At 46.3% G+C, this 24,389-nt stretch overlaps 1 pseudogene; it reads right to left on the reverse strand.

The window, feature by feature from the left end:
- Nucleotides 1–1,042: 1,042 nt before the first annotated feature.
- The window catches only part of LOC141735661 (uncharacterized), a 26,677-nt pseudogene continuing 3,330 nt past the window's right edge, over nucleotides 1,043–24,389 (reverse strand).

The following is a 24,389-nucleotide window of genomic DNA, read 5'->3' on the forward strand; positions in this document are numbered from 1 at the left end:
AAATAAGAAGACCCTTAGAAAACAGCCTTCAGGGGGACGAGAACCGGGGTTAAGGCCATTACAAAGTATACAAGTTGATTTTACTGAACTGCCACCCATAGGCAGGTTTAAGTACCTCCTAGTCCTGGTAGATCACCTCACTGGGTGGGTAGAAGCTTATCCTTTAGCCTCTGCAACAGCTGCAGGAGTGATAAGAATAATGCTAGAGCAAATAGTTCCTAGGTATGGAATAGTGGAAAATGTGGATTCAGATCAAGGAAGCCATTTTACCTCCAAGGTGCTACAGGGAGTGATGGAAAGTTTAGGGATAACATGGGATTATCACACTCCCTGGCATCCCCCGTCACCTGAGAAGGTTGAAAGAATGAATCAAACCATTAAGAGGCAACTATCTAAATTAATTCTTGAGACAAAACTGCCATGGATCAAGTGCTTACCAATAGCACTATTGAGAATCCGGACCTCCCCTAGAAAGGATACTGGTCTCTCACCTTATGAAATGCTTTTTGGACTACCTTACACTGGAAGTAGGGAAGGTGTGCCCACATTTGAAACCAAGGACATGTTCCTTAAGAAATATATACTGGGGCTGTCGTCTTCTCTCTCCTTCCTCAGAACTAAAGGCCTTCTTGCTCAAACTCCGCCACTGGAATTTGTCATCCATCCGTATAAACCAGGGGACTGGGTACTAGTCAAATCCTGGACAGAGAGTAAGCTCCAACCAGAGTGGGAAGGACCATTCCAAGTACTCCTCACTACTGAAACCACAGTAAGGACAGCAGAAAAAAGATGGACTCACTACACTCAGCTAAAAGGACCAGTTGAACCCCCGCCAACAGATCCGGTAGAACAGTGGACTGTACATTCTACTGACAGCCCGCTGCGAGTAACCCTAAAAGAGACAATAAGCCATGGGTTGGGGTGGGATGATCCAGTTGGGAGACATAAATCTGTGTATGCCATGAATTTTAAGAAGCATTTTGCGATGATACTGGTCATAGGGGCGGTGTTGAGCTTCCCACTGGGAAGCTGGAGTGTACGTCTAGATCACCTACGAAGTGCACACCCAGATTACCCGGTTAGGCTTATCATAAATATCACTAAAGGAAATACCCCACAGACTGTATGCTTTGATGCCTGTCAAGTACTGAAGTGTGGGAATCTAGAGGCCCAAAGATGGTTGAGTGGCGAAAACAGTTACCTGTTCCCAGAAATTTGGAGGGTCACAGAGGGATATCACGAGGCTGCACCTTGTGACTGATGGAGTGAAGTGTGGTGGACCACCCAAATTGGAGGGTGGACCGTTGATGACGAGTGGATCAAGTCTTCTTATTATTACCCTCTCAAAAAGAAAATACATTTTTACAAAGGATCACCTTCCCCAGAGTGTGGCCTTTTTGAATGTAATCCTCTGTTGATAACTATAACCCAGGGGGATGATACGGCTAACCTAATATATGGAATAGGAGCAGATGTGTCTGGAAGAGATCCAAGGGGAAGATTTAGAATAGACATACTGGAAAATAGCAGTTAAGCAGAAGGGACAACTATGACTACTAAAACTCCCAGTAATACAACAGAGGGAACCACTGAATGATCCAGCTTTGGTCACGGTTACTGAGATTAAAGATCTTAGACAAACATTTGGGATTGAAACAGGGTACGGTGAGACAAATGCTTGGGTAGAATGGGTAAAATATACTGTTAGTAGTTTGAACCAAAGCAATTGCTCTGCTTGTGCCTCAGGAAGGCCCCCAGCACAGATCGTCCCTTTTCCCTTAGGGTGGACGAAAGATTCCGTAGGGATGTGGTGTATGATAGCATTATACCAAGAAAAGACCACCTGGGGAAATGAGACTTGTCATTCACTTTCCTTACTGTTTCCTGCCTTGGAATCTAGAGATGTTAAAGTGCCACCAGCATTTTCCACAGCAATTGGTAACCATCCAGCGTGCCTCTCATGGCAGGGTGTGAAGGCTGCCAAACCTGTGAGGGGATTTACCCTGTGCACTGAAACTCTGAATGTGACCAAGGATGTGAAAGGAAACTACTCAGTGATACGAGTGCCTCGGGCGGATCTCTGGTGGTATTGTGGAGGGAAGACCTTGCGATCTGTGTTGCTGGCTAACTGGAAAGGTACATGTGGAATGGTACAATTGGCAATACCATTCACCCTAGCATTTGAAAAAGGAACAGGATCCCTGAGCTCAGGCAATAGAGTAGAAAGGAGTTTAGGGGTATCCTTTGATGAACGGATATATAGAGATCCTATTGGAGTCCCTAGAGGGGTCCCAGATGAACACAAAGCAAGGAATCAGACAGGAGCAGGATTCGAATCTGTCCTTTTCTGGTGGGTAACTATAAACAGAAATGTAGATTGGATAAATTATATTCACTATAACCAACAGAGGTTTATTAATTATACCAGAGATGCATTGAAAGGAATAGCTGAACAATTGGATGCAACCAGCCGAATGGCATGGGAAAATAGGATCGCCCTGGACATGATCTTAGCAGAGAATGGAGGTGTGTGTGTAATGTTAGGGAATCGGTGCTGTACCTTCATCCCAAACAATACAACTCCAGATGGTACTATAACTAAAGCCCTTCAAGGGCTCACCACTCTAGCTGATGAGTTAGCTGAGAACTCTGGAATACACACCTCACTGATAGGTTGGCTGGATTCCTGGTTTGGGAAATGGAAAGGTATGGTGGTATCAATATTGACTTCTCTTATAATGGTAGCGGGAATGTTAGTGGCTGCAGGATGCTGTATCATTCCCTGTGTGCGAGGATTAGTTCAACGATTAATTGAAACTGCCCTAACGAAACGAATGGAAGTAGACCCTCCCCCATACCCTGGGAAAATGCTTCATCTAGAAGAAAATAAAAACTCTTGAGAAGAAGAAGAAGAATGTAACATCATGCTGTCAGGTCTAGAGGCCTCATATGGAACCATGCCCTAGAAATGCAAAAGACAATAAGATTATGAAAAAGGAAAGGGGGAAGTTGTAAGAAAGGCAGGTATTGCTTTTGCAGAGGAGAAAAGCTGTTTCCATCAGAGGTGACATGATAAGGGAATGACTAAGACAAAGAGGCTCCAGCAAAGGCTTGTAGAACATCTCTTATCACACAGACAAAAGGACAAACTGATTCCTACTGGATTAGTGACTAGAAGGGTAGTCAAACATTTAACCAGGGCTAATGACATTGAGCAATCTTTTACCAAAAAGGAAGGAAATAAACTAGTCAGATAATCCCTCTAGGTGTAGCATAAAGAGAAGTAAACAGAGGCAAAACATCCAAGAAGAATTTTAGGCGCCTCGGACAGACTGTGAACCCTGGAGTACCTAACTAATGGGAAACAGGGGAGGGAAAAATTCGGCCGGGATTAGGGAATACAAAGGTGTGTTTCAAGAACTGGAAGTGTGCCTACTTGCTAGGTCACCCGCTCTTGCAAGAACGTGAATAAAAATGTGCTTCACAGAGGATTCTGCCTGAGCCTATTTCATTTGGACCGGAATTTATTTCTCACAATAGCAATCCCCTCTAGAGACTGTGAGTGTTTCTCTTTCTCCCAATCGCTTTATCAGTACCTCCATCTTTGGACAGGTTTCCCAACTGCTTAGCTTCTCTACCTTCTGTGTCTATGGAATCAGCCCCATTGTCCCAGCATCAGAGCAACCAGGAGATAAGTGTCTCACCTTCATGACGACTAAAGTCCTTCCTCATATTTCTCAAATCCTTCATAGAGAAGGATTTAATGATTATCTCTGCATCTGAGTCCTCATCCTGTGTTAATGCTGCCTGAGAAGGACCCTCTCCTGGATCTTCCTCAGAGGAACCCTCTCCTATGCTGTCTGGCTTGGGCTGGTCTTTGTCGTCAGAGGCAAGGGAACGAGCTAACTTTCTTTTCTGCGTCCTGGTCACCGGGGTGTTATAGTTGAATTTAAAATAAATCGAGTCCGAAATAGATTCAATAAATATTTATTGAGGTAGGAAGGCAAAAGCAGCGCTGGGCGGCCGGGGAGTCGCAGCTCCACCAAAGGCTCGCAAATTCAAGCAAGCTGAGCAGCTCTTTTTATCTTCACAGAGGTCGGTTTCGACATCTTCGGTACGCCCCTCTGTAGCTTCTTGCTTGAGGTAGTTTAGATAAAATGTCGGTCACAGAATCAGCTCAAAATAATACATTCCGATAACATTGTGGTTAAGCTTTTTGTCAAACAGGAGTTCCCATGTTGGTGTAGCAAGATAACATTGTGGGCATGTCTCTTCTGGTTAAACAGGGAGTTCTCAAGACTGCCACAATGGGTTCGTTCCTCTTGCTTAACTTGTTTGATCAGCAAATCACCTTTAGTTACTTATTACAATCCCCCCCTTCTTTTATTTATAAGTGATTTGCTGATCAAACCTAGACAATACCTCAAAAGCTGCATCTAATTCAGGATTTTCGTTCGGTATAATTTTCATTGCCAGTTCTGATTGCTTCATCACCATTAGCTGCGCTTTTTCTAACCTACTTTCAACAAAGGTTACAAATTTATTAATGACACAGGGTCCAAAAGTCAGAGCCAATAGCAACATCGTGAGGGGTCCCGCCAAAGTAGAAATTAAGGTAGTCAGCCATGGTGACTGATTAAACCAAGATTCATACCAGGAGTACTGAGCCTCTCGCTCTCGTTTTCTTTTCTCTAATCCCTCTCTCAGTTTAGCTAACGAATCTCTTACTACCCCTGTATGGTCAGCATAAAAGCAACATTCTTCACCTAGGGCAGCACATAATTCTCCGTTTTGCAAGAACAAAAGGTCCAATCCTCTTCGATTCTGTAAAACTACTTCCGACAATGAGGTCAATGATTTCTCTAAATAGGAAATAGATTTTTCTATTCGGGCCAAATCTTCGTCTACTGCAGCTCTTAGAGATGTTAGACTCTGCTGTTGTTGCACCAAGGAGGTTATGCCAGTGGTGGTCCCAGCGACCCCTAAACCAAGTAGAGTAGCTATAGTAATTGTAGATATTGGCTCTCTTTTGTTGATTTTATGTCCTAAATTGCTCCAATGTAAATACATAATTTCTTCCCCATGTAAGAGGATTCTAGGTACCACAGTAACCTGTACACAAAATTCTGAGATACTTTTCTTGAGAACAGCAGTGGACAAACACGGTGTTAATCCGGTTATGGAGCAGACCCACCATGCCCCAGGACTAGGCAGAACCCATTTAGTATTAGATGTAAAGTTTTGAGTCTGGTTGGTACATAGAGTTCTTCTCTCGTACGTTACCTTTCCTATACACCAACCGCTCCCTCTGACCTGTTGGAGAGTAATCCCCGCCTTCCGTTCCTTCCAATTACATCTGGAGGGATTGTCCTTGGTAGAGGTATTAAAAGGAGATGACACAGCTATCCCCTCATAAAAAGGGGGCTTTATGTCATAACATAACCAACAGGAAATGGTAAAATTTGGATTTGTTGCATTTAAAGCTTGATAGGCTGCCTGCATTACAGCCCATAAGGGTTCATTGTCTTTGGGTATTTTCTCCACTTTATTTGTAGAGGTTAGGTATGTCCCTGGGGTGACTGAGGCTGTGGAGTTTCCTACCTTTGGCTTCTTCTTTTTCCCTTTTTTCTTTGTGATGACTCGATTGGGCCTTACTGCTTGTGGCATTTTAACTTCCCGTTTTTGAATGAATATTAGTCCTCCTCTATCAGGTCCAGATTCCCAATATCGCATTCCCCAGGTTCATCCAAATAACCATCCGTGGTCATTAGGCTGCAGGATTTCTAGTATAACATGCTTACAGTTGCCAAGGTGGGAGCCCTCTATGTGTCCATCCCAGCTAGGAGCTGGCGGGTTGCATCCTCTGGGTCCCCATGTTATATTTAAAAATCTATCTTTAATGGCTACGTCCCAGTTTGAAGCTACGGTTTCACATCCCCAATATGCACAGTAATAGTGATTAGGGAAATTGCAATAGCTTTTCCATGGATTCGAACTGGGGCAGAGATAAAAAGGTTTTATTGCTCTTTCTCGTTGGCCAGGTGGGTCTAGTTCATAAAAGACTAAATCTTCCAATTTAACTTGGAATTCTGGGGGTCCAGCTGTCACATTATACCGAACTTCTATTGAATCTTCCCATCGACCTAAGGTCCAATTGAAGGGTTGATGTTCATTTTCTAAAGTCATGGTAATCAATACCATTAATAGGATACCAGCTTTCATTTCCCCACTGTTTAGTACCTCTCTGCCTTCCTCGTCTACTCCTTTGCAGAGAGCAACGGGATATCAAGATCTTCTCGGCAGCAGCAGATAGTCTTCAGGGGAATTTTGCTGTTATCCTGTCAATAATTTCCAAGGTCTAAAGAGTTAGTTATCTCTCAAATATATTTCCACCTATGTGGTTGTTGTGCCCGTTTCCAGGCGAATCTTATAGCACACTGTCTTAAAACTCTATACCAGTCTGTTTCATATACTTCCCAAAGTTCAGGTACTGACAGTTCCCATCCACAAAATAATTTACAGATTTCCACTGGATCCTCTGGTCCCCTGGCACGTATCAAATCATTGCGACATTTCATACACTAGGGTTGTCTCTTAAATGAAACACAGGACCAATCTCTATTACAATTTAGACATCGGCAAACAACCCAACATAAATGTCCGGAAGTAGGGTGTTTTAAGCAGGGTATTCCCCAGAGATCTCCTATTCTGGGTGATTCAGGTATCTCCGTCTCTGTTTCGCAACAAAATGGAAAAACCTGGGGAGTTCCTGTTAGTTTGTATAATCCACCCCCCCCGTTTGGTCCGGTATCCTTTCTTCACTCCAAGGTGCAAAATATACCTTTCGTAGAGTATTTCCTGGTGGTATTTGGAACCATCGATATAAACTATCTCTTACTTCCCTTCTGGAGTGGTTCATTTACCGGTCTCGCTTTTCCTTATCTTTATTCGAAGATCTCCTGGTTCCGACGTCACAGTCCACTTCTCTGGGAAGATAGGTCCCTTAATTCTACTAGCGTGAGTCCATCCTTTTTCTGCTGTCCGTACAGCCGTATCTGTGGTGAGTAAAACAACAAAGGGTCCTTCCCAACGGGGTGTTAGGGAGGTTTCTTTCCAGGTTTTGATTAGTACCTGGTCTCCGGGATGGATTCGGTGTATGGAAATGTCCAAGGGAGGTCTTTGTACTACCAAGCCCTTCTTTCTTAGTTCCTGTCTTCTTTTTGTAAGTTCTAAAATATATTCTGTTAAAAGTTTATCCTCGACTTTTGGGTGTTCCACTAATAACCCAAAGTCATAAGGCATTCCATACAACATTTCAAAGGGGGATATACCAGTATCTGTTCTTGGCTGAGTTCTAATGTAAAGCAAAGCCAATGGTAAACATTTAACCCAATTCATTTTTGTTTCCACCATAAGTTTGGTTAGGTGTTTCTTTATCTCCCCATTCATTCTTTCTACTTTCCCAGAACTCTGTGGGTGCCAGGGAGTATGGTATTCCCATTTTGTACCAAACAATTCAGTTGTCTCTTTAATTACTTTGGATGTGAAATGTGGACCTCGGTCTGAGTCAATTACCACAACAGTCCCATATCTTGGAATAATTTCTTCCAAGAGAATCTTAATAACTGTCTTTGCAGTAGCTCTTACCACTGGAAAGGCTTCTACAAAGTGCGTAAGGTGATCAACCAAGACCAATAAATACTGATATCTCCCCACCTTTGGCAATTCGGTAAAATCCACCTGTATTTTCTCAAAGGGTCTTTTAGCCAATTCACGACCTCCTTGAACCTTTTCCCTAAGTTGTCGTTTATTCACTTTGTGACGGGTTAAACATCCCTCTAAAGTCCTTTTAGCTAGACCGTATATTCCGACACAGGCATAGTTTGTCTCAAACTGATCCACTAAAGCTTGAATTCCCCAATGAGTTTTATGGTGTAATTTATTCAGTATTCCCCGAGCTAATCCTTTTGGAAGAATTTCCCTGCCGTCTGGTAGCAGCCATTTATCACCATCTCTTTTTGCTCCAATTTGTTTTAGCTTATCCAATTCTTGGAGAGTGAAAGTTTTATCTAATTTTAGCCTTTCAGGTTCCTCTCTCAAGGTCTGAACCATTAATAATGCAGCCCGTTTTGCCTCCGCGTCGGCTAGATTGTTTCCTCTTACAGTATGGGTTAGTCCCTTCTGATGTCCTTTTACATGGACTATGGCTATCTTTAGTGGACCTCTTAATGCCTTTAAAACTTCTAAGATTAGCTTTTCATGGACTAATCCTTTTCCCTGGGTGTTAATTAAGCCTCTCTCTTCCCAAATTTTTCCAAAAGTATGTACCACCCCAAAGGTATACTTTGAATCTGTATAAATAGTTCCAACTTTATTTTCTAAGAGCTTTAATGCCCTTAGCATAGCATATAACTCACACGCTTGCGCGGACCAGGCTTTACTTAATGGTCCTGATTCTTTTATCTTAAAAGTATACCCATCCACAATAGCATATCCTGATTTCCATTGTCCTTCAACCACTCGTGAGGAGCCGTCCACAAATAATTTTTCTCCTTTGTCTAATTCATCGTCTTCTAAGTCCTCCCTTATTTTAGTCTGCAAATTTATTAGTTGGAGGCAGTCATGTGTCAAATCTTCTTTAGGTTCTCCGTATAAAAATTGGGCAGGATTCTGAATAGAAGTGGTTTCCATTTCTAGTCGAGGGGAGTTAATTAAAATTCCCTCATATTTTAGCAGTCGACTATCTGTAAGCCACTTATCAGCCTGTTGTTGCAATACTCCTCGAATGTTATGGGGGGTGTATACTTTTAGTTCACCTCCCAAGGTGACTTTTCCAACTTCTTCCACTACTAATGCAGTGGCCACTATTGCTTGCAAGCAGGTGGGCCACCCGCGGCTTACAGGATCCAGTATTTTAGAATAATATCCTACAGGCTTTCTCTGCCCTGCCCATCCTTGGGTCAGAACCCCATAAGCTGTCCCGTTATCTACATTGATAAAGAGTTGAAAGGGTTCACGGATATCGGGTAAACTGAGGACAGGTGCTTCTACCAGATCTCTTTTTATATTTTCCCAACGATTCTCATCTTCAGGGGACCATTTTACCAACCCGTTTTTAGTTAATTTTTCGTACAAGAATTTTACTTTACTGCTGTAATTTTCTATCCACTGTCGACAATACCCTAATAATCCTAATAACTGTCTTATCTGTCTTTTATTAGTGGGAGCTGTTAGAGACAAAATTCCTTTTACTCTTTCGGGATCTAATTTCTTGTGTCCCTTTATGAGCCAATGCCCCAAATATTTTACCTCTTCTTCAGTAAACTGTAATTTGGATTTAGAGACCTTTAATCCCTTGAGGCCTAAAAAGTTCAATAATTTGATGCTCTCATTTCTGACTTCTTCTTGAGTTCTTCCAGCGATCAATAAATCATCCACGTATTGTATTAGAATTAGTCCCTGACTTAATTCATAAGATTCCAGTAACTGTTCCAGAGCTTGTCCAAACAAGTTCGGAGACTCTGTAAATCCCTGGGGCAAAACGGTCCACCGTAATTGTTGTTTTCTATGGGTCTTGGGGTTCTCCCACTCGAAAGCAAAATAGTCCCTACATTTTCCTTCTAAGGGACAAGCCCAAAAAGCATCTTTTAAATCTATAACACTATACCATTTATAATCTGGACTTAACTGATTAAGTATAGTGTGCGGGTTAGCCACCACAGGGAACCGGGTAATGGTTCGTTCATTTACGGCTCTCAGATCTTGTACTAAACGATAGGACCCATCCGGCTTCTTTACGGGCAATATGGGAGTATTGTGGGGAGACATACAGGGTTCCAAAAGCCCTTGGGCCAAAAGTCTCTCAATTACTGGCTGCAACCCTTCTCTCCCCTCCCTAGAGATGGGATACTGTTTTATCCTAATTGGCTGGTCTGGGTCTTTTATGGAGACCGTGATCGGTTTGATATTTAATTTTCCCACCGACCCTGGGCTATACCAAGTTTCTGGATTAATCTTGGCTTCATCTTCTGCAGTTAATAAGCATAATCTTACTTTTAATTTCTCTTGCTCTACTTCCAAATTGATTCCTAATTCCACCATCAGGTCTCGTCCCAAGAGGTTATACTCAGCTTCTGGGACCAATAAAAATGTTCCCACCCCATATTTATTTGGGGCTTCTATTGTTACATTCCTTATCAGGGGCACCTTAAAGGGTTCCCCCTTTGCACCAACTACTTGGAGTTTATCCTTTGATTCAACACATCCAGATGGTAACTTTTGGACTGTTGATCTTTCGGCACCCGAGTCCACAAGGAACTCGAACACTTCGTGCTGAGGACCCAATTTCAATTTTATCAAGGGCTCGGTAACCTTAGGGGTCCCCAGCAAATAGAGCCCCTGACCCCCCCAATCTTCCTTAAAAATCTCCTCATCCTGCCTTCTTTTCCGACAATTTCTCTGTAGATGTCCCTTCTTGCGACAATAAAAACATTCTATGTCCTGCGAACTAAATCTTCTTCTTCTCGGTTCTACTGGGCCCTTCCGGGGACTTTCTCCTCTCCTGCCCTGATTTTGTCCTTCCCTTACAGCTGCCATCAGGATTCTGGCTTGTTTCTTCTGATTTTCTTCCTCCCTTCTCACATACACCTTCTGAGCTTCTCGTAATAATTCATCTAACCCCCTTCCCTGCCAGTCTTCTACTTTCTCTAACTTTCTCCTTATATCTGTCCAAGATTTAGCTACAAATTGAGTTTTCAGCAGGGCTTGACCCACTTGGCTATCGGGGTCTAACCCGGAATATAGCTGTAAACTTTTTCTCAATCTTTCCAGCCATTCAGTGGGGGTTTCATCTTTCTTTTGTTGTTCATTAAAGGCCTTATTAATATTTTGCCCTCTGGGTACAGAATCTCTAATCCCCTGAATTATTATATCCCGCAGATCAATCATGTTATTTCTATGTGCGGGGTCTTGATTGTCCCAATTGGGCCGCTGTAAGGGCCATTTTACATCTCCGGCGGGACCATGCTGATGCCTCTGATCCCAATGCCTCATGCCTGCCGTTCTGATCATTCCTCGTTCTTCGTTTGTGAACAAGATCTTTAAAATAGATTCCATCTCGTCCCAAGTATAAATGTTAGGCCCGAGGAATTGATCAAAACGTTCTGCTACCCCTAATGGGTCCTCTAACAAGTGTCCCATTTCTTTCTTAAATTCCCTCACATCCCCGGAGCTGAGGGGTACAGATACAAATCCAACTCCGGGTTGTGGTCCCCCCATAGCAGTCTCCCTTAAGGGATACAACAAGTTTTCCTCCCTCCTTTCTCTAGTTTGACTTCTAGTTATTCTTTGATTAGAAGGAGGAGCCTCTTCCCCAGGTTCTGTGGGGGCTGTTGGAGGGAGATCTTGCTCAGGACCTTGCGGAGGGGGGACATAGGGTGGGGGAGACGCTGGAGGTTCGTCTACATCCCACCTTTTCTTTCTATCATTTTTCTTTTCTTTTAATGGAAACAAATTAGCGGCCTGAGCCGTGCCCAGGATCCATAAAAAGGCGTATTCACTCTCCTCCTTATTAAATGGTCGTTTGTTGTTACCATATATGTTTAATTGTTGGCATATCCAATCCTCTAAGGATCCATGAATTGGCCAATATAAATCTTTTCTTATCTGTTTTCTTCCCCATACCTCCATACAATAATAGACCAATTTCTCCTTGGACTTCCCTTTTCGAGAAGGGGAACTATCCCAATATCGAATCATTAGGCCTAACGGGCTATCTTGGGCTATATCGGGGAGCCCACCCCCACCCCGTATCTCCTGCATGGAACCAGAAGTCCTACTTTTCTTCTGTCCCATCTTCCGAAAGTGCCTTCTTTCACTCAAAATTCACTCACTTCCCTCCGTTCGTGGCCCACGCCCTCGCGGACAATGGGAACCGCACTATTAGGAGGTCCACACTCACTTCGTCCGGTGGGCTACTAAGCCCAGTGGACGTCTCAGTCACTCGCACCCGGGTACCCAATCCCCGACCGAACGGAACCGCAATATACTTACTCACTCCCGAGTCTTCGTCCGGCTCTTCGTGCACAAAAATTACGGGGAACTGCAGTATCTCCTTTCTCTTTTCTTTTTGCTTTCCTATCTCAGTTCGGAAAATCCAGGTGAGCTAAGTCGGAATCTCCTCCGGGACCATCCGAAGATGGGGCGCCCTCCCAGAGTTGAATCCCGAGTCGGCTGTCTGGATCTGAGTCACGGCACCAAATTTGTTATAGTTGAATTTAAAATAAATCGAGTCCGAAATAGATTCAATAAATATTTATTGAGGTAGGAAGGCAAAAGCAGCGCTGGGCGGCCGGGGAGTCGCAGCTCCACCAAAGGCTCGCAAATTCAAGCAAGCTGAGCAGCTCTTTTTATCTTCACAGAGGTCGGTTTCGACATCTTCGGTACGCCCCTCTGTAGCTTCTTGCTTGAGGTAGTTTAGATAAAATGTCGGTCACAGAATCAGCTCAAAATAATACATTCCGATAACATTGTGGTTAAGCTTTTTGTCAAACAGGAGTTCCCATGTTGGTGTAGCAAGATAACATTGTGGGCATGTCTCTTCTGGTTAAACAGGGAGTTCTCAAGACTGCCACAATGGGTTCGTTCCTCTTGCTTAACTTGTTTGATCAGCAAATCACCTTTAGTTACTTATTACAGGGGCAACTTGTGCCGGTTCTGCTGGAGTTTGGGTAGCAGCAGCAGCGCTCGTTGTCGGAGCAGCCAGAGCAGTGACCGTGCTCGTTGTCGGGGCTGGAGCAACCGGTGCCGCTGCGGGCGGGGGAGGGGCTGGCGATACAGGTGGGGGTGGGTACAGGCGGTGGAGTAACTTTGGCCGCAGGCTGCTGAGTGACTGCTGCTGGGATGGACCGAGGCCGGAGCCGGGGCAGCCGATGCCACTGGCGCCGGTGTCGGTATGGTCGGAGGCGTGGCTTTCGTCGGGGCCGGTGGGGGGCAGCCGATATGGGCCTGGGCGATGTCGGGGCCTGTGGGGGAGGGGTAATTGATGCTGCTTGTGCTGGTGTTGGGACCGGTGTCGTTGTTTGTGTCTGTGTTGTGGCTTGGGCAGTAATTTGAGTTGTTTTTTTTTCTGCTGTAGCTTTCGCGGGGGTAGGGTGGGGTGTGTTTGAATTTCTGCTGTGGCTTCCGGTGGCAGGATTGTTTGAATTTCTGCTATCTTTGATTTTGGCCGTGGGGTTTGAGTAGCAATATCACATGTCACATAATACTCACTCCTGCACTGATATTTAACAATAAACCACCCCCATGACACATTCAGGAAACCCAACAACAAAATCACATACCAATGAAAGTAACATTCACTCTCTAAACAGCCTGAAGGTTTTTCATCCCCTGATTCTGTTAGCGTCACTTCGGTATAATCAAAGGGCAAAGTAAACTTTCCCCAGGTAAAACAAAGAGTGTAATTAGTAAAAGAATCCACCACATGATGCCCAAGATATGCAGGTAGAACCGTTATCCAAGCAATTATTTTATACATCTGAAGGCAAACCCACACCAGCATAGCACGCTTAACCCACCACATCCAAACACAAAGAACAAATAAACCATGCAATATATTCAACCAGTTAAACACCACTGCATCAATTAACTTCAAACAAAGCTCTCTAAAGACACAATATAACATTTCGCATAGGAACGACATGATAAGAACTGTCTGTTCGCCCTGAGCAAGCTGGAATTCAAGCTATTCAGGCAATCTATCAGAGCTCCGTTTGTGCCCCACATTGGGCGCCAATAAATCTGTCGTGGTTTTGGCCAAATTGGCCAATGGCCAGTGACAGATACTCTCCCCCCACCTCTCACACAAGGAGAGCAGGAGGAGAGAGAGAGATTTACGAGTTTAGAAGAAACTAAACTACTTTAATAAAATATTAAGAATAAAAGAAAAAGGAAATAATGAAATAGAGACAGTATATACAAAACCATATCAAGCTCCCAGGATGATGTCACTGGCAGGCACTGAGGAAGTCTCAGACTAGACTCAGCGATGGGTGGGAACTGGATTCCAGATCTGGAGTCAGGAACACACGGATCGGGATCAAAGGCTGATGAAAAGACAGGGTCCTCCTTGGATGTCGGCCATTTCAGGAAAAGAGCGCTGACCCTTTGATCCCTCAGCTTTTATACTGAGCATGGGGCAGATGGGATGGAATACCCCTGTTGGTCAATTTTGGGTTACCTGTCCTGTCCACTCCTCCCTGCAGGTGGGACCCCTTTACGCTTTTCCATTTCCGACCCTCCAATGGGGCAAATAACAAAATTAGCTGACCTTGGCTGTTATAGCAATAAGTATAATCAAGAGCCTGTCTGCATACCATTCCTTGGCATGAACTATAAACATTGGTCTTATCACTCTGAGAACGAACAGTTTTCTGGACACTATGCTGTTAATTTCAGAGAGTTAGGAGAGGCCTAGCTAAGAAGTAAAATTACTGAACAGAAAGTTGTTTCTGTTTTACCTCAAACCAGGACATGGGGTCCTCCTCAGATGTCAGTCATTGAAGAAAGAGCTAGAATCTTGGTCATTTCCTCCATTTTCCTCAGTCATTTTATTCATAGCTGCCACAGTGGGGCGACAAGAGAGACTGTCTTCATACTGTTGTACCCTGTTAGCCACTTCATTTACAGTTGGTGCATCAACATCGGACCCTCCCCAAACCATTGTAGACAATATATGGGAATACATCAATGGTGCACTCTGTGCAAACTTCCTTAGCAAAGATTGTTTGCACAGCCTTTTATCAGGGTCTACATTCACTTGCCAGTCACCATAAATCACCTCTCGCACAGACAGTTCCCTCAGGTACTTGATAGCTTTTTCCATGCTAGTCCATTTGCTTGGACAGCATTCAATATCATTCTTAAAGGGATACCTACCCTTTACAGCCGATACCAGTCGCCTCCAGAGACTTGGGTATGTAATGCATGAAGGGTTTGAGGCTGGAGAACTGATCTTTAAGAAAGCTAGCTGTGTTAGTTGTCATGCGTCTGCGTGTTTTGATGTTTAAATTAGCCTTTTAAGCATTATTTAACTCCTTCCATTCATACTGTTGGGGCCTACTCCCAAAGTGGGGTGCAACTTGGGTCTGCTTACATTATTCCTCTGATGTTAAAATCCAGGCAGCCCCTGAGAGATGATAGATTTTATCATAGAATCATACAATGGTTTGGGTTGGAAGGGACCTTAAAGATCCTAAAGACCTAGTTCTAACCCCCCTGCCATGGGCAGGGACACCTCCCACTAGACCAGGCTGCTCAAAGCCCCATCCAGGCTGGCCTTGAACACCTCCAGGGATGGAGCCTCAACAGCTTCTTTGGGCAGCCTGTTCCAGTGCCTCACCACCCTCATAGTGAAAAATTTCTTCCTGATATCTAATTGAAATCTACCCTCTTCCAGTTTGAAGCCATTACCCCTCATCCTATCACTACATGCCCTTGTAAAAAGTCTCTCTCCAGCTTTTTTGTAGGCCCCCTTTAGATACTGGAAGGCTGCTATAAGGTCTCCCTGGAGCCTTCTCTTCTCCAGGCTGAACAATCCCAACTCTCTCAGCCTGTCCTCATAGGAGAGGTGCTCTAATCCCTCTGATCATCTTTGTGGCCCTCCGCTGGACCCCCTCCAACAGGTCCGTGTCCTTCTTGTGCTGGGGACTCCAAAGCTGGATGCAGTACTGCAAGTGGGGTCTCATGAGAGCAGAGTAGAGGGGCAGAATCCCCTCCCTTCGGCCTGCTGACCATGCTGCTTTTGATGCAGCCCAGGATGTGGTTGGCTTTCTGGGCTGTGAGCACGCATTGCTGGCTCATGTTGAGCTTCTCATCAATCCCTTCTCCGCCTAGCCTGTATTTGTGCTTGGGATTTTGCTGCCATCCTGCCCTGGTCATGTTCTGTCTGTGGGTACTTAGGAGCTGCTCCAAGTGAAGGAGAGCCTTGACTATGCATAACTTATCAAGAAGTAACCGAGCTCATCCTCGGGTCCCGTCTGGATGCCCACAGTGCAGAGCAGACGTAAGGCAGTTTCACTTCACAAGCAAAATCGTCTAACACACGACACCTTTACATTTGTGAGTAAGTTCTGAGTCTGTTCCCGAGGCCACTTAGCACTCCCTCAATCTGCGAGTGCACCCATGGAGATGGGATTAACACTTTCCTGAACTGTGTCTCCTTATAACTGAATGCTGGGTCCGAACAAAGCACGTCGCAGCCTGGGGGTGTGTTTGGCACAGGCATTGTGGGAACACTGGGCATGGAGGGGCATAGCCGGGGCAGTGTGGTCTGTGCTGGAGATTCACCCCTGCTTTCTCTGCCATGTCTCTGCCATGCTGAGCAGCTCTAAAAGAAGATGTTTTTCAGCTGTATTATTCACCTGACAGAGCAAACCAGTCCCGCTGCAGCGGTGGGCTCTTGCTTTGGGTTTCTGTACTATGAACAGCATGTGGGCTTCAGTGAGAGCCGATGGGCAGTGTCTGACTCTGAGACTCAGATTTTGGCTGCAGTGTGGTTCACCTCTCTGAGTTTCTCTCCTTCCCTGTGTCTATTTAGTCTACAGGCTCCACAGGAAGGAGCAAGCCCTGCATACGTCCATCCAACAGCTATCGCAATGGGTCCCAAGCTCATTTGGGGATCCAAATGTCACTTATGTGCAGACATTCACCCTGTGGATGGACTTCTCACCTTGTGTGACTGTTGTCTAGTGTTGCCTCAAAGATGCTTTGCCTTGTGCCTGTTGCTCCTGTGGTTTCTAAGTGATCCCCTGGCCAAGACTGGAAGAGCCTGTGACTGTGTGATCTCCAGAGGAACAGGATCAGGTGTGCTTAGCTAAGTGTGATCATGGCAGCTGGAGATGCTGCTTTTAGCCAGATATGGGTAAGAGCTCAGGGTTTTTTTGCTCAGGATTTCAAAACAGTGTTTCAGCCCAAGCTGGAGATAGTAAGAACCTTCAAGAGGTTGTGAAACTCCTCCTTGTCCTCTAATCTGGGTGTAGCTCAATGGTCAGGTGAGCCCAAGGAGTTTTAGGTGTTAATAGAGACTGCCAACTCCCCAAGTTGGACATTTGTCGATCAGAGCTGGTTTTCAGGCTGTTTGTACTTAACCTTTCCCGCTCCAGAGGAGTTTGAACCTATGGCAAATGAATGCTGGGTATCTTGTCTTCCCAAGCCCCTGTTACCATCCAGGCTTGCTTGTGCTTACATTTGCTAACACACACTCAGCAGTCAGGCTCTCCAGTTTAAATCCTGATAACAAGGACATCTTTTACCCCACCCCATGGGCTGCTGACCCCTGCTTGCCTTTCTGCTGCCTGCACAGATCCTGTGCTGCAGGGACAAAGTGGGATCATACAATCACAGAATGGTTTGGATTGGAAGGGACCTTTAAAGGTTATCTAGTCCAACTCCCCTGCAATGAGCATGGATGCCCAGGACTTGGCTGGCTCTTACCCCAGCAGCCACAGCCTGGCTATTTCCTTACCAGTTTTGTTCCTATTCCCTTCCCTGTGTTGTGCACATCACCTCATACTGGAAGATTGCAGAAGGCAATGAGTATTCCCTGCCCAAATGTTATAAATTAACCCCAGAGCTGGAAAAGCCAACCCTTTGGAAGACAATCACAGGTCAACTTCTGTTCCCACCTCATCAGTTTCCACATCTTGTGGCTCGTGCTTCTCTTCAGGGTGGCTTTGCCTCCTTTGGCTCTCATGCCCTCTTACCAATCAAATGCAGCTTTATCCCATTCCTGCTTTCATACTTGTCGTGGATATCTCCAGACAACTCCACCCGGCAGAAGTATCACTTGCTCCAGGTCAGATTGTCGATCCTGACGGAAAGGTCCTTGTGCCAGGGGTTGCCAAGCAGTTTGTATTTGGTTTTATAGCTGATGGCAATCTTACAGAGCTCACTGGTGCTCTAACTAATGCACTTGAAAACTATCGTGCTGTTGTAAGGTTCCTTGATCCTCCAAATGGCAGTGAGGGTCTGGTCAAATGTTTTGTAGGGGTGTGTGAAAGTACAGGGCAGGATAACCACCTTCCCAAGTTCACCAGTAACATCAGATGGGACATGAATGGATCAGCCATTGGACTGTACACCTAGAAGCAAAAAGAGATGATCAAGACTGATTTATCTGGAGTGCTTAAGAGGGAAATTGGGCATCCTTCCTGCATCTGCTCTGTTCCTGTGGTGGGCCCTGTGCTGCTTGGTGTTCTTGCTGAGGACTTGCAGATGATTGTACAGCCCAGTTACTGTGTCTGGATTTGGTACCAGTCTGCAGCAGAGCTAAGGGGACTGACTAGCTCATATTGCAAGGCCTCCTGTTTGTCAAGTGAACAATAGCATCTTAAGTTGTGTAACAGAGTCTTTTGCAGTTAACAGACATTTATGTGCTTGGAGGAACAGACGTCTTTTTTTTTTTCTTAAAAAAAATATCTAAAAATAAAAATTTTGTATGTATTCAGAGATCTGGTGGCTTTAGGCACTGAAGTGCAGTAAGTGCAGCAGCCCTGCATTTGAGTGCACGTACACACACACTCCTACATTATAGTGTTTGTTCCACAAATCGGTGGTTGCATTACCCCTGAGAAAGGTAGCAACAGCTGATGTTTCTAATGCTCAATGGTGCTATCATCACAAAGTAGCATCTTACTCGTAAGCTGTGACAGGATCTGAATAAACAGGAAGAGGCATCAGGTCAACTCGTGGCTCTGGGACTGGTGTTATCGGCAGGGCTTTGGGTTTTTTGATCATAGGCTGCTATACGAGACACCTGGCCTGCTGGTGGCAGGTGGGATGCACCTGTCCCAGAAGGGGAAAAGAATTTTGGGGCAGGAGTTAGCAAGGCTCATTGACAGGGCTTTAAACTAGATATGAGGGGGGAAGGGGAGATAACTGGGCCTGTCAGGAATAAACCCAAGGGAAACATGCCAGGGCTTGAAGGATGGTGGACTAGCGAGGACTCTCACTCTGCCATTTCATTTGAGAGAAGGGACAGACATTTAGAAATCATGGAAGCACCTGAGAGGGGTCTGGTAGGAAATGGGGCCCACACTCACAAAAAGGTGTTGGAATCGTTAGCTCATCTGAAACGCATCTATACCAATGCACGCAGTATGAGCAACAAACAGGGGGAGCTTGAAGCCATGATGCACCAGGAAAACTACGACATACTGGCTATCACAGAAACATGGTGGGATGCCTCACACGACTGGAGTGCCACAATCGATGGCTACAAGCTCTTCAGGAGGGATAGACAGGAAAGGAGAGGCGGTGGAGTGGCCCTGTATGTTAGAGAATGCTATGAGAGCTCAGAAATCAAGTATACTGATGATGGGGTGGAGAGTGTTTGGATTAGGTTAAGGGCCGATAAAGCTGATGTCACTGTGGGAGTCTGCTATAGACCTCCCAACCAAAGCAGTGAGGTGGATGAAGCTTTCTATAAGCAGCTGGGGGAAATCTCGCAGTCACTTGCCGTTGTTCTTGTGGGGGACTTTAACCTCCCGGATATCTGCTGGGAATACAACACAGCAGAGAGGGAACAATCCAGGAGGTTCCTGGAATGTGTGGAAGATAACTTCCTCACACAGCTGGTAAGTGAGCCGACCAGGGAAGGTGCCCTCCTGGACCTGCTTCTTGTGAACAGGGAAGAACTTGTGGGGGAAGTAAAGGTTGGTGGCCATCTAGGGCACAGTGATCATGAGATGACCGAGTTTTTGACTGTTGGAGAAACAAGGAGAGGGGTTAGTAAAACTGCCACCTTAGACTTCCGGAGGGCAAACTTTGACCTGTTCAGAACAGGTACTTGTACTCTTCGCTGGGTAAAAAACTGGCTGGATGGCCGTGCCCAGAGAGTGGTGGTAAATGGAGTTAAATCCAGTTGGCGGCCGGTCACGAGTGGTGTTCCCCAGGGCTCGGTGCTGGGGCCGGTTCTCTTTAATATCTTTATCAATGATCTGGATGAAGGGATCGAATGCACCCTCAGTAAGTTCGCAGATGACACTAAACTGGGCGGGCGTGTTGATCTGCTTGAGGGTAGGTTGGCTCTGCAGAGGGATCTGGACAGGCTGGACCGATGGGCTGAGACCAATGGTATGAGGTTCAACAAGGCCAAGTGCCGGGTCCTGCACTTGGGTCACAACAACCCCATGCAGCGCTACAGGATTGGGGCAGAGTGGCTCGAAAGCAGCCTGACAGAAAAGGACTTGGGAGTGTTGGTTGATAGCCGGCTGAATATGAGCCAGCAGTGTGCCCAGGTGGCCAAGGCGGCCAACAGCATCCTGGCCTGTATCAGGAATAGTGTGGTGAGCCGGACTAGGGAAGTGATCATCCCCCTGTACTCGGCACTGGTGAGGCCCCACCTCAAGTATTGCGTTCAGTTTTGGGCCCCTCGCTACAAGAGGGACATTGAGGTGTTGGAGCGTGTCCAGAGAAGGGCTACAAAGCTGGTGAGGGGTCTGGAGGACAAACCTTATGAGGAACGACTGAGGGAGCTGGGGTTGTTTAGCCTGGAGAAGAGGAGGCTGAGGGGAGACCTTATCACCCTCTACAACTACCTGAAAGGAGGTTGTAGAGAGATGGGGGCTGACCTCTTCTCCCTGGTGACAAGTGATAGGACGAGGGGAAACGGGTTCAAGTTACGTCAGGGGAGGTTTAGATTAGATATTAGGAAGCATTTTTTCACTGAAAGGGTTATTAAACATTGGAATAGGCTGCCCAGGGAGGTGGTGGATTCACCATCCCTGGAGGTGTTTAAAAAAAGGGTAGATGGGGCACTTAGGGACATGGTTTAGAAGTGGCTCTTGTCAGGGTAGGCTAAAGATTGGACTCGATGATCTTAAAGGTCCCTTCCAACCTCAACAATTCTATGATTCTATGATTCTATGATTTTTTCAGAAGACTGCTGGACAAAATCCCTTGGGAGGCTGCCCTGAAGGATATAGGAGCCCAGGAAGGCTGGACATACTTCAAGAGAGAAGTCTTAAAGGCACAGGAGGAGGCTGTCCCCGTGTGCCGAAAAACAAGTAGGCGGGGAAGGAGACCGGCCTGGCTAAATAGGGACCTTTGGCTGGACCTCAAGAACAAAAGGAGAGTCTATGACCTTTGGAAGAGGGGGCAGGTCTCTCATGAAGACTATAAGGATATAGCAAAGCTATGCAGGGAGAAAATTAGGAGAGCCAAAGTGCAGCTAGAGCTCAACCTAGCTACAGCTGTTAAGGATAAAAAATGTTTCCATAAATTCATTAACAACAAAAGGAGGATTAGGGAAAATCTCCCTCCCTTATTGGATGCAGAGGGAAACATAGTCACAAAGGATGAGGAAAAGGCTGAGGTGCTCAATGCCTACTTTGCCTCAGTCTCTAGCAGTGGAACTAGCTGTTCCCTGGGCACCCAGCCTCATGAGCTGGGAGACAGGGAGGGGAAGCTGAACGAGGTCATCACAATTAAAGAGGAAGTGATCAGTGACCTGCTGCACTGCTTGGATGCACACAAGTCTATGGGACCGGATGGGTTACATCCAAGAGTGCTGAAAGAATTGGCAGACGTGCTCGCCAAGCCGCTTTCCATTATCTACCTGAAGTCATGGCTAACTGGGGAGGTCCCGATGGACTGGAGGGTAGCAAATCATAGAATCATAGAATTGTTGAGGTTGGAAGGGACCTTTAAGATCATCGAGTCCAACCTTTAGCCTACCCTGACAAGAGCCACTTCTAAACCATGTCCCTCAGTGCCCCATCTACCCTTTTTTTAAACACCTCCAGGGATGGTGAATCCACCACCTCCCTGGGCAGCCTATTCCAATGTTTAATAACCCTTTCAGTGAAAAAGTGTCTCCTAATATCTAATCTAAACCTCCCCTGACGTAACTTGAACCCGTTTCCCCTCGTCCTATCACTTGTCACCAGGGAGAAGAGGTCAGCCCCCATCTCTCTACAACCTCCTTTCAGGTAGTTGTAGAGGGTGATAAGGTCTCCCCTCAGCCTCCTCTTCTCCAGGCTAAACAACCCCAGCTCCCTCAGTCGTTCCTCATAAGGTTTGTCCTCCAGGCCCCTCACCAGCTTTGTAGCCCTTCTCTGGACACGCTCCAACACCTCAATGTCCCTCTTGTAGCGAGGGGCCCAAAACTGAACACAGTACTCGAGGTGGGGCCTCACCAGTGCCGAGTACAGGGGGATGATCACTTCCCTAGTCCGGCTCACCACACTATTCCTGATACAGGCTAGGATGCTGTTGGCCTTCTTGGCCACCTGGGCACACTGCTGGCTCATATTCAGCCGGCTGTCAACCAACACTCCCAAGTCCTTTTCTGTCGAGCTGCTTTCAAGCCATTCTGCCCCAATCCTGTAGCGCTGCATGGGGTTGTTGTGTCCCAAGTGCAGGACCCGGCACTTGGCCTTGTTGAACCTCATACCATTGGTCTCAGCCCATCGGTCCAGCCTGTCCAGATCCCTCTGCAGAGCCAACCTACCCTCAAGCAGATCAACACGCCCGCCCAGTTTAGTGTCATCTGCGAACTTACTGAGGGTGCATTCAATCCCTTCATCCAGATCATTGATAAAGATATTAAAGAGAACCGGCCCCAGCACCGAGCCCTGGGGGACACCACTTGTGACCGGACACCAACTGGATTTAACTCCATTTACCACCACTCTCTGGGCACGGCCATCCAGCCAGTTTTTTACCCAGCGAAGAGTACACCTGTCCAGGCCATGGGCAGCCAGTTTCTCCAGGAGAATGCTGTGGGAAACAGTGTCAAAAGCTTTGCAAAAATCCAAGTAGATAACATCCACAGCTTTTCCCTCATCTACTAAGTGGGTCACCTTATCATAGAAGGATATTAGGTTTGATAGGCATGACCTGCCCTTCACAAACCCATGCTGACTGGGCCTGATCACCCTGTTCTCCTGCATGTGCCGTGTAATGGCACTGAGGAGGATCTGTTCCATGACCTTCCCAGGCACCGAGGTCAGACTGACTGGCCTGTAGTTCCCCGGATCCTCCTTCCGGCCCTTCTTGTGGATGGGTGTCACATTTGCTAACCTCCAGTCAGCTGGGACCTCCCCGGTTGTCCAGGACTGTTCATAAATGATACCAAGTGGCCTGGCGAGCACCTCCGCCAGCTCTTCCAATACCCTTGGGTGGATCCCATCCGGCCCCATAGATTTGTGCACCTCCAGGTGCTGAAGCAGGTCCCTCACCATTTCCCTTTGGATTAGAGGGGCTTCATTCTGCTCCCCATCCCTGTCTTCTAGTTCAGGGGTCTGGGTGCTCGGGGAACAACTGGTCCTACTGCTGAAGACTGAGGCAAAGACTTCATTAAGTACCTCAGCCTTTTCCTCATCCTTGGTCACTATGTTGCCGGCCCCATCTACTAGAGGACAGAGATAATCCTTAGTCCTCTTCCTATTGCTAATATATTTATAGAAGCTTTTTTTGTTGTCCTTGACAACAGAAGCCAGGTTTAGCTCCAGCTGGGCTTTAGCCCTCCTGATTTTTTCCCTACATAGCTTAACTACCTCTTTGTAGTCCTCTTGAGTGGCCTGCCCTTCCTTCCAGAGGCCATAGATCCTCTTTTTTTCCCTAAGTTGTAACACTAGCTCCCTGTTTAGCCAGGCCGGCCTTTTTCCCCGACGGCTTGTCTTCTGGCACATGGGGACAGCCTGCTCCTGCGCCTTTAAGACTTCCTTCTTGAAAATCATCCAGGCTTCCTGGGCTCCTTTGCCCTGGAGGACTGCCTCCCAGGGGACTTTGTCAACCAGGCTCCTGAAAAGCCCAAAGTCCGCCCTCCGGAAGTCCAAGGTAGCAGTTCTGCTGACCCCTCTCCTTGCTTCTCGCAGAATCGAAAACTCTATCATTTCATGGTCACTGTTCCCAAGACAGCCTCCAACCTTCACATCCCCCACAAGACCTTCCCTATTTACAAACAACAGATCCAGCAGGGCATGTAGCACTTGTCTACAAGAAAGGCAGAAAGGAGGATCCGGGAAACTATAGGCCTGTCAGTCTGACCTTGGTAGCAGGGAAGGTCATGGAGCAGATCATCTTGAGTGCCATTACAAGTCGTATAATGGACAAGCAGGGGATCAGGCCTAGTCAGCATGGGTTTATGAAAGGCAGGTCCTGCCTGACGAACCTGATCTCCTTCTATGACAAGATGACCCGATTATTGGACGAGGGAAAGGCTGTGGACATTGTCTACCTAGACTTTCGAAAAGCATTTGACACTGTTCCCCATAGAATTCTCATGGAAAAACTGGCTGCTCATGGCCTGGATGAGCATACGATCTGCTGGATCAAGCACTGGCTGGATGGGCGGTCCCAAAGAGTGGTGGTCAATGGAGTTAAAT

The sequence above is a fragment of the Larus michahellis genome, chromosome W (assembly GCF_964199755.1).
Source record: "Larus michahellis chromosome W, bLarMic1.1, whole genome shotgun sequence".
Classification (NCBI taxonomy): domain Eukaryota; kingdom Metazoa; phylum Chordata; class Aves; order Charadriiformes; family Laridae; genus Larus; species Larus michahellis.